Below are 10,971 nucleotides of genomic sequence, written 5' to 3'. Positions count from 1 at the left end.
GTAACGGGCACACAGGGGGAGGGGAAAGAAGCACTTATAACCTTGGTTAAGGTCCCATTACACCAAAAGTATCCTCCCAGAGGTGAAAAGGTAAGGTCTGCCCTAGAGAGGAAGGTTAGACAGGCCCTCCCGTGATGTAACAAATGTATCCATTAGTTTAGGACAGGAATGGGCTGGGGAGGGGGAATGGGATAGAAGAGGAAACAAAGTAGCCGAGTTCAGTAGAGAAGTGGGATGAAGGCTGACTAAAGGATTTTCAAAGAGAAAGAAAAACTCAGAGTGTAGAGGAATGGTAAAGGACTGAGACCTAGGAAGGTATGCTAGGCCCTGAGTAGGAAAGAATAGTTAGCTCCCATATCCACTAAGAAGGGAATGGACTTACCCGCTACCTGCAGCTTTCCCTGGGCTCAGCAAGGGTGATGGGGGTCCTCAAGTCCAGGCTGCATCAGTCATCCAGAAGGCTGAGAAATTCAGGCAAAGGGATTGCTTCCTGTGGACTGGCCTGCTCCTCACATAGAGGTGTGGGGAGTGGGCCTGTGGTCTGGAACAGGCAATCAACCTTCCAGTGTCCAGTCTGTTTGCAGTTTGGGCAAGGTCCATGAGGTGGACTAGGACAGGGGCACTGCGGGGCCCAATGTCCCTCTTGACCACATCTGAAACAGGGCCTGGGCTGGGCCCTTGGAGCCTTTTGGAAGAGTTTCGATGGACCTCCCCCACCGGATATTCAGGGGGCTGCCAGCCTCAGGGCTGCTACAAGAGCTCGGGTTTGCAGACCTACCTTCTGCTGTAAGTAGGCCTCTCGGGTGGCCTCAGCCTTATCCTCTCGGCCGTTAAAAACTTTAAATACTATGTTTACCAAGTCCCGTATGGGAGTTTGGGGGCCCTCCTCAGCTTTTTTGAGTTTCCTCCTTATATCAGCCGCCGACTGGGAGATGAAGTGGGTGGCTAGAACTGTAGCCCCTGCTAAAGAGGCCGGATCCAGCCGGGTATGGAGGATCATAGCATTAGTTAGTAGGTGGAGAAAGGCAGCGGGGTTTTCAGTAGGGCCCTGAGCTATTTCCCTCAGCTTATCATAATTAACTACCTTCTGGGCTGCGCTTTGCATGCCTGCTAGGAGGCACTGTAGAGGTCAGATTCATTGTGTGGAAGATGCCGAGGGCCACATTCCATGCCTGACCTTTTGGGAAGTGTTCGTCCAAAAGAAAGAACAAATTCAAGGGGTCAGCAGCTCGCAAGTTTGTCCAGGGGATATGCGGGAAGTGCCCCTGGGGGGCCGACCAGAAGTCCATCAGCATACAGGGTTCCAGGCAAAGCTTGAATTCCTCCAGCTGATACTGATCCAGGGCCATCAGGTAAGGCAGAAGACCATCGTTGGTACCATCGTTTGCAGAGGTGGCTACAAAAAAGCTCATCTTGCCCCAGAGGTACAATTTCTCACTTTAACAAAGGACTCCTACAGCCACACAACACTTGGGACCTTTCATCTTGGCTCTAACTTTCTCACAGTTGCTCTGGCCACCTCACGGAGGGGGCAAAGGAGGGAGGCTTCGTCATTAGGAGCACAGCGCGAGCAGGTGTGAGCACTAACAGGAGAGGCCAGGTTGTAATTAGGAGGTGGAGGAGCTGAGGGGGGTTGAGGTCTGTCATAGAGTGGAGGATTATTGGGTCGGGCCAGCGGAAAGGAGAGTTCCTCAGACGAGGAGCATCTGGGTAGTGGTGCAAGAGGAACAGAGGGTGGGGCGGGAATGAAGATACCAGAAATCCTGCAGGTTTACAATAATTATAATCAGGAAGAAAACAAAAAAAGACAGGGCTAGGGCTATCTGCCACATGGAAAAATTAGAGGGCCACATATAAGAGAGGGAGAGAGGGAGAAAGGAGGAAAAAAAAAGAAAAAGAAAGAAACCAAAAATACAGTTTCTTACTTAACAGGAGCCTTTTATCCCAATGGGCTAGTTCAAAATAAAGATTTTGATATAAGCTGGGGGGGTTGGCTCTGCTGTAAGGCAGGGCTACTTGAACGGGGCTTCTGAGTACCCACACCTCAGTCGCTGCTGCGGAGATGGTCGGAAGAGCAGCTCAGCGTCCCAAGCCGCGCTACCGAGCACCGGAGACGAGAGGGTTCAGGAGTGTGGGGACGTCTCCCTCAAAATCCTGACCCTGAGAAACCCCTCACGGGGAGAATACAAAAGTGTAGGGACATCTCCTCTACACTCAGGTCCTTGAGATGGGGCTGGGGTCCTGGACCCATGGCGAGAATCCCTGACGCTGCAGCGGTTTCGAGCAGGGACCTTACAAGGCAGACAACGAGTGGGGTAGTAGGCAACAGGAGTCTTACCTTGTGGTGGAACGGTGGCTCCCCAGTCTGGCTTTGTGTGGAGGAGTCAGTTTCCGCCGGGGGGGGTCTTACAACTCCTTCTGGGTTTCCGGCACCATTCATAAGGTTTGTTCTTGGGTTCTTGCTGAGTTTAAAAAGAAGAAACTGAGGCCAGCACAAGATCCAATATGAAGGAATTTATTCAGGCTCCCAGGCAAGGTTCTGTGATCCGACAGGAGGGGCCAGAGAAGTCGCACGGACTCCTCTCAGATGTGGGGTTTTATAGGGAGTGAAGAAGCTCGATTGGTTGTGGGAGAGCAGGACTACTATTGGGTAAGGTTACAAGCCTTTGTTTGCATACAGGACTTGGCTGCTATTGGTTAGAATTACTCAGCTGCTATTGGCTAGAAAGACTTGGCTACTATTGGCTAGAAAGACTTAGCTGCTATTGACTAGAATCACAAGACCCCACTTGCATACTGGGTTCTTTAAGGGAAAGCCAGGCTGTGTGAGAAGGGGAAAAGGGAACAACCCGAGCATGTCCAAGCTTTTGGAAAAAAGGGGGGGGGGTGTGCGTCCGAACTCCCGGTGAGGCAACCGGCCTTACAAAAATAATAGCAGACCAATCTATAATAGTAGATACATTATGATAAAATTTCAGAAAATCAAAGGCAAAAAAAAATTTTTTTTTTAATCTTAAAAGTATCTGAGTCAGGCACAGTGGCTCATGCCTGTAATGCCAGCACTTTGGGAGGCTGAGGTGGGTAGTTTGCTTGAGCTCAGGTGTTAGAGACTGGCCTAGGAACATGGTGAAACCCTGTCTCTACAAAAAATATAAATATTAGTCAGGTGTGGTGGTGCACACCTGTAGTCCCAGCTACTTGAACTGCTGAGGTGGGAGGATTACTTGAAGCCAGGAGGTCCAGGCTGCAGTGAGCCCAGCTCACACCACTGCACTTCAACCTGGGTGACAAAGTGAGACCCCCTGTAATCCAGCAATTTGGGAGTGCATGACCTCCCCTTTTTTTGTCTCCTACCAAAGAAACTATGTGAGAAAAAATTCAGATTGCCTTCAAAGGACCAACAATTAGGCTGACAGCCAACATCTCAACAGAAACCACAGGAACCAGAAGACCATGGAATGACACTGTCAGTGTGCCAAAAGGAAATAACTGCAGCTCAAGTTCCATTCTTTGTGAAAATATCTGTCAGTGAAGAAGACAAAGCTATTTGAGCCAGGTGTGGGTGGCTCGTGCCTATAATCCCAGGACTCTGGGAGGCTGAGGAAGGAGGATTACTTGAGCCCAAGAGGTAGAGGCCAGCCTGAGCAACATGATAAAACCCCATCTCCACAAAAAATATAAAAATTAGCCAGCCATGGTGGTGTGTGCCTTTAGTCCCAGCTACACCGGAGGTTGAAGCAGAAGAATCGCTTGAACCCCAGAGGGGGAGGTTTCGGTGAACTGAGACTGTGCTACTGCACTCCAGCCTGGGTGACAGAGTGAGATTCCGTCTAAAAAAACCAAAACAAAACACACAAAAAGAAAAAAAAAGAAAACAAAAACAAATAAGGTCAGACACGGTGGCTCACACCTGTAATCCTAGCGCTTTGGGAGGCTGAGGTGGGCAGATCATGAGGTCAGGATTTTGAGACCAGCCTGACTGACATGGTGAAATTCTGTCCCTACTAAAAAAATACAAAAATTAGCTAGGCATGGTGGCAGGTGCCTTCAATCCCAGCTACTCAGGATAGTGAGTCAGGAGAATCACTTGAACTTGGGAGGAGGAGGTTGCAGTGAGCCGAGATTGCACCACTACATTCCAGCCTGAATGACAGAGTGAGACTCTGTCTCAAAAAAAAAAAGTAATAATAAAAATAAAATTGGCCGGGTGCGGTGGCTCATGCCTGTAATCCCAGCACTTTGGGAGGCCGAGGCGGGTGGATCACGAGGTCAAGAGATCGAGACCATCTTGGTCAACATGGTGAACCCCGTCTCTACTAAAAAATACAAAAAATTAGCTGGGCATGGTGGTGCGTGCCTGTAATCCCAGCTACTCAGGAGACTGAGGCAGGAGAATTGCCTGAACCCAGGAGGCGGAGGTTGCAGTGAGCCGAGATCGTGCCATTGCACTCCAGCCTGGGTAACAAGAGCGAAATTCTGTCTCAAAAAAAAAAAAAAAAAAATTAAAATTAAAAAAAATAAAAAATAAAAGAAAGAAAAACAAAAGTAGCCCTAGAGAGTTGACTTTTAGGACAGGATTCCAGAACTCACTCATCAGATGGCAACAGGACCCCCTGCTGGTGGTGAGTGGGTAGGGCTGCGCTGGGGTGCTGTAGCAGTTCCATCACTAGGACACTCGCCTACTGTGGACTGGGATATGGTACAGGTGGAAGGGCAGGCATTGCTGATGCAGTAGCTCTGGAACAAAGTTCTCCAAATGAAGATTCTCAAACATTGCCTTAGACTTACTGAATCAGAGACTCTAGGAGTGAGGCCATCAATCTGTGTCTTAATAAGCCTCAACATGATTCTTATACATGCTAATACTTGAAAAACACGGCTCACACTTGAACAGTATGGGGGCAACTGCAATGATGAGGATTGTGGAATTGCTGACTTACGTTGATTTCTTTAGACATCTTGAAGAAAGGGAGTGAGCTGACCTGTCAGCTCAGAGCATGTTGTGGAAGCCAGAAACCCTCTTCTCCTGTCCAGAGCAGAAGAGGCTGAAAATCAGACATGGAATTGAACTATAGGGATGCTGGAACTGCAAAGGATCAGCTGTAATGGGCCACATATGCTAAACTTAGGGTTTCTGATAGAAAATTACTGAGGCCAGGCACGTTGGCTCATGCCTCTAATCCTAACACTTTGAAGATGCCAAGCTGTGAGGATCAATTCAGCCCTGGAGTTGGAGACCAACCTGGGCAACATAGGGAGACTCTGTCTCTACCAAATATTTGAAAATTAGTGGGGCATGGTATCACTTGCCTGGGGTTCCAGGTACTCAGGAGGCTGAGGTGGAAGGATTGCATGAGCCCAGGAGGTTGAGACTGCAGCAAGCTGTGATCAGGCCACTATACTCCAGCCTGGGTAACAGAGTGAGACGTAATCTCAGAAACAGAAGCAACAACAAGGAACTGGGCACAGTGGCTCCCTCCTGTAACCCAGCACTTTGATGGGATGAGTTGGGCAGGTAATTTGAGTTCAGGAGTTTGAGACTAGACAGGACAACATGGCAAAACCCCATCACTACCAAAAATATAAAAATTTAGCCAAGCGTGCTGGTGTGCACCAGTGCAGTTTTTCAAGAGGTGTAGGTGTGAGGATCGCTTGAATCCAGAAGGTTGAGGCTGCAGCAAGCCGTGATCACACCAGAGCCCTCTAGCCTGGGTTACAAAGCGAAACCTAGCATTCAAAAAAAAAAAAAGGGCTTGGCACTGTGGCTCAGGTCTATAACCCAGCACTATGGGAGGTGGAGATGGACAGATTACTTGAGTTCAGGAGTTCCAAACCAGACTGAATAACTAGCCTGGAGTGGTGGTATGCACCTGTGGTCCCAGTTATGCAAGAAGCTGAGGTGAGAGGATCGCTTGAGCCAAGGAGGTTGAGACTGCAGGAAACTGTGATCACGCTTCTGCACTCCAGCCCGGGCAACAGCGCAAGACTTAAAAACAAACAACAACAACAACAAAAGCGCTGTGCACACTGGCTCCCGCCTGTCACCCAGCACTTTGGGAGGCCCAGGTGGACAGATCACCTGAGTTCAGGAGTTCGAGACAAGACTGGGCCACATGGCAAAACCACATCTCTACCAAAAATACAAAAAATAACTCAGGCATGGTAGTGTGGACCTGTGGTTTCAGCTGTTCATGAGCCTGAGGTGAGGAAATCGCTTGAGTTCAAGAGGTTGAGGCTGCAGCAAGCTGTGATCATGCCACTGCACTCCAGCCTGGATAATAGAGTAAGAGCTAATCTCAAAATAAAAACAAGAAGAAGAAGAAGGAGGAGGAGGAGGAGCTGGGCACAGTGGCTCATGTCTGTAACCAGCACTTTGTGGAGCAGAGGTGGACAGATCACTTGAGTTTAGGAGTTCGTGACCAGACTTGTCAACATGGCAAAACCCCAATCATGCCAAAAATACAAAAAATTAGCCAGGCATAGTGGTGTGCACGTATGGTCCCAGCTATTGAAGAGGCTGAAGTGAGAGGATCATTTGAGCCCAGGAGGTTGAAGCTGTAGCAAACTGTGATCATGCCATTGCACTCCAGCCTGAGTAACAAAGCCAGACTTAATTTAAAAAAAAAAAAAAAAAGGAAAAAGAAAAAAGGGGTGGGCACAGTGGCTCATGCCTGTAAAACAGCACTTTGGAAGGCTAAGGTGGGCAGATTACTTGATTTAGGAGCTCAAGACCAAATTGGGCAACATGGGAAAACCCCATTTCAACCAAAAATACAAAAAAATTAGCCAGGCATGGTGGTGGCACCTGGGGTCCCATACATTCGAGAAACTGGGGTGGGAGGATCGCTTTAGCCCAGAAGGTAGAGGATGCAATAAGCTGTGTTCATGCAAGTGCACTCCAGCCTGGGTAACAGAGTCAGACCTAAACTCAAAAAAAAAAAAAAAAAAAAAAAGAGAAAAGTAGAAAAAAGTGCTGTGGCTCACGTCTGTAACCCAGCACTTTGGGAGGCCGAGGTGGACAGATCACTTAAGTTCAGGAATTTGAGGCCAGATTGGTCAACATGGCAAAATTGTATCTTTACCAAAAATACAAAGAATTAGCCAGGTGTGATGGTGTGCACCTGTGTTCCCAGCTATTCAAGAGGCTGAGGTGGGAGGATAGCTTGAGTCCAGAAGGTTCAGGCTGCAGCAAGCTGTGATATGCCACAGCCCTCCAGCCTGGGTTACAGAGAGAGATCTAACATCAAAAAATGAAACAAAAAACAAAAACAAGGGGGAAAAAGAAGAAAAAAGGGCTTGGCACTGTGGCTCACATCTGTAATACAGAACTTTGGGAGGTGGAAGCGGGCAGATCACTGGAGTTCAGGAGTTACAGACCAGACTGGGTAACATGGCAAAACCCCATCTCTACCAAAAACTCAAAAAATTAGCCAGGCTTGGTGGTGTGCACCTGTAGTCTTAGTTATACAAGAGGCTGAGGTGGGAGGATCACTTGAGTCCAAAAGGTTGAGGCTGCAGCAAGCCATGGTCATGCCACTGCACTCCAGCCTGGGTAACAGAGTGAGACCTAATCTAAAAAAAAAAGAGAAAAGAAAAAGAAAAAAAGGGCCAGGCACAGTGGCTCACATCTGCAAACCAGCACTTTGAGAGGCAGAGGTGGGCAGATTACTTGAGTTCAGGAGTTCGAGACCAGACTGGGAAACATGGCAAAACCCCATCTCTGTCAAAAATATAAACAATTAGCCAGCATGGTGGTGTGCACCTGTGGTCCCAGCTAGTCAAGAGTCTCAGGTGGGAGGATCGCTTGAGCCCAGAAGGTTGAGGCTGCAGCAAGCTGTGATCATGTCACTGCACTCCGGCCTGGGTAATGAAGTCAGCTCTAAATAAATAAAAAAAAAAAAAAGAAGAAGAAGAAGAAAAAAGGGCTGGGCATAGTGGCTCCTGCCTGTAACCCAGCACTTTGGGAGACTGAGGTGGGCAGATCACTTGAGTTCAGGAGATCAAGATTAGACTAGGCAACATGGCAAGACCCCATCTCTAAAAGAGAAATACAAGAAATTAGCCAGGCGTGGTGTGCAGCTGTGGTCTTAGCTATTCAAGAGGCTGAGGTAGGAGGATCGCTTGAGCCCAGGAGGTTGATGCTACAGCAAGCTGTGATCACACCACTGTACTCCAGCCTGGGTAATAGAGAGAGACCTAATCTAAAACAAACAAACAAGCAGAAAAAAAGAATAAAGTAAACAATAGGACAATAGGGCTGGGCACCGAGGCTCACAAGTGTCACCCAGCAATTTAGAAAGCTGAGGTAGGTAGATCACTTGAGTTCAGGAGTTTGAGACCAGACTGGGAAATATGGTAAAAACCCATCTCTACCAAAAATTCAAAATATTAGCCAGGTCTGGTGGTGTTCTCCTGTGGTCTCAGCTATACAGAAGGCTGAGGTGGGAGGATCGCTTGAGCCCAGGAGATTGTGGCTGCAGTAAGCTGTGATCATGCCATTGCACTCCAGCCTGGGTTACAGAGCAAGACCTGACTTCAAAAACAAAAACAAACAAACAAACAAAAAACAGAAAAAAGAAAGAAAAAAAGGACTCGGGACTGTGGCTGACATCTGTAACTCAGCACTTTGGGAGGCCGAGGTGGTCAGTTTACTTGAGTTCAGGAGTTCGAGACCAGACTGGGCAACCTGGCAAAACCCCCTCTCTAACAAAAATACAAAAAATTAGCCAGACATGGTGGTGTGCACCTGTGGTCCCAGCTATTCAAGAGGCTGAGGTAAGAGGATCGCTTGAGCTTAGGAGGTTGAAGCTACAGCAAGCTGCGATCACGCCACTGCACTCCAACCTGGGTTACAGAGTGAGACCTAATCTCAAAAAACCAAAAACAGAAAAAAATAGAAAAAAGAAGAAAAAGGGCTAGGCACAGTGGCTCACATCTGTAACCCTGGACTTTGGGAGGCCAAGGTTGGCAGCTCACTTGAGTTCAAAAGTTCGAGACTAGACTGGACAACATGGCAAAACGCTATCCCTACCAAAAATGAAAAAAATTTGCCAGGTGTGGTGAGGTGCACCTGTGGTCCCAGCTATTCAAGAGGCTGAGGTGGGAGGATTGCTTGAGCCCAGGAGGTTGAGGCTGCAGCAAGCCTTGATCATGCCACTGCACTCCAGCCTGGGTAACAAAGCGAGTGCTAATCTCAAAAAAAAAAAAAAAAAAAAAAAAAGAAGAAGAAGAAGAAAAGAAGAAAAATGGGCTGGACACAGTGGCTCACTCCTGTAACCCAGCACCATGGAAAGCCGAGGTGGGCAGATCACTTGAGTTCAGGCATTCGACACCAGACTGGGCAACATGGCAAACCCAATCCCTACCCAAAATAGAAACAATTAGCCAGCTGTGGTGGTGTGCACCTGTAATCCCAGCTATTCAAGAGGCTGAGGTGGGAGGATTGCCCACCAGCTTTGTGGCCCCCACCGTTAAGGTGGCCGCCCCTACCTCGGAGGGGAGGCCGATAAAGCCCGGGCAGTGTGTGAAGCCAAACTTCAGACTGACTGAGGCTGAGGCCCCACCCAGCGTGGCCCCCAGACAGGCCCAGCCCCCCAGAGCCTGTCTCTGGGCAGACCCCAGCAGGCCCCGGTGCCTGCAGCTTCCCATGCACCTGCCGGCCGCAGCGCCTCCCTGAGCCGAGCCTTCGGCCTGGCCTCAGCTGACCTTCTCCTGGCCAGCGGGCCCAAGGCCTGCAAACAGGAGTCCCCCCAGAAGCTGGGGGCTCCCAAGGCCTCGGGGGGCAGAGAGACAGGCAGCTATACCCTGCCAAGCCCCGCACCCCCCAGCTCCCACAGCCTGGCCCAGGAGCGGACCCCACTTGTGGGAAAGGCTGGCGGTTTCTGTCAGGGCCCAGGTCCCTGCAGCTGGCCGCTGGACACAAGGCACTTCTCCCTGGCTCCCCAAAAGGAGGAGAGCTGGCTCCCCTGCATCAGTCCGCCACAGTCCCCGCCAATGCCATTGCCGTTGCAGGGACTAGTGCTGGCGGTGGTGGCAGCAACTCCAAGCTCCCGTACTTCTCACCTGCTGCAGCCCCGGCCACCAGGACCAAGCCCAAGGCACTCCTACACTCAGGGGAGGTGGCCACCATTGCCTCTGTCAGGGCGGGGCTCAACCTCTCAGAGGGAGACGGGGCCCAGGGCAGGGCTGCGGCGAGTGGCTCCCGGCCAAGAGCCCAGATAGGTCTCCTGACTCAGCTCCACACCCCGGCCCCTGAGGACTTCAGTTGAGGGAGCAGCTCAAAGAGCACCCCGGCCTCCCCGGAGCCAGGTGGGGACCAGCAGACAGTGTGGTATGCGTCTGGCTGCATGTGACTGTCTTGAGGCTGAGCTCGCAAACCTGAAAACTACTGACGCGCCTTCCGACGTTCATGACCTTTTCTCTTGCTTGCCTGCGGTGCCAGGAAGGGATTTGGAATGAGGAGCAGGGTTCCCATGCCTTTCTGCTGTTGTTCTGTGAATGGAAACACTGTGCCAAGCCCCAAGAGGATGACGCTTCCAGGTGTGTAATGAGTCTTCTGTATCTGCAGCTTCCAGCAGCTGGTATCTTTGGAATAAATCCACGTCAGCATGGGGACCAATTAGGATGCAATGACAAACTGACTTCCCCCAAAGCAGACACTACTCCGGTATGTCCAGTACAACACTCGTTTGCAATGTGTGGAGCTCCACTGGGTGCACACATACTCACACAACAGACTCACAAGGCTCTGGCCTGGGGGGCCTAAGAGCCCCACTCCCTCTCCCAAAGGCCGTCTGATCCGAGGAGAAACCTAGACTGGCCATACCGAAAAGGTCTCGAGGGCCGTGGGCAGACCCCAGAGTCAGGCCTGTTGTTAAAAACGGGAGTGCTGCTGTTCCATTCCTGGGGTCCCAAGCACTTCCCTTTACCCCAGGACCCAGGGCACCTCCAAGGCAGCTGGCAGTGGCCTTG

General features: G+C 50.1%; 1 pseudogene; it reads left to right on the top strand.

The window, feature by feature from the left end:
• Positions 1–1,250: 1,250 nt before the first annotated feature.
• Positions 1,251–10,352, top strand: LOC105713188 (protein Daple-like; annotated as a pseudogene).
• The last annotated feature ends 619 nt before the right edge of the window (positions 10,353–10,971 follow it).

This window comes from Aotus nancymaae, unplaced genomic scaffold, assembly GCF_030222135.1.
Source record: "Aotus nancymaae isolate 86718 unplaced genomic scaffold, 86718_ANA_hifiasm-v0.15.2.pri h1tg000020l, whole genome shotgun sequence".
Taxonomy (NCBI): Eukaryota; Metazoa; Chordata; class Mammalia; order Primates; family Aotidae; genus Aotus; species Aotus nancymaae.
This window is presented reverse-complemented; position numbering and strand designations above follow the sequence as displayed.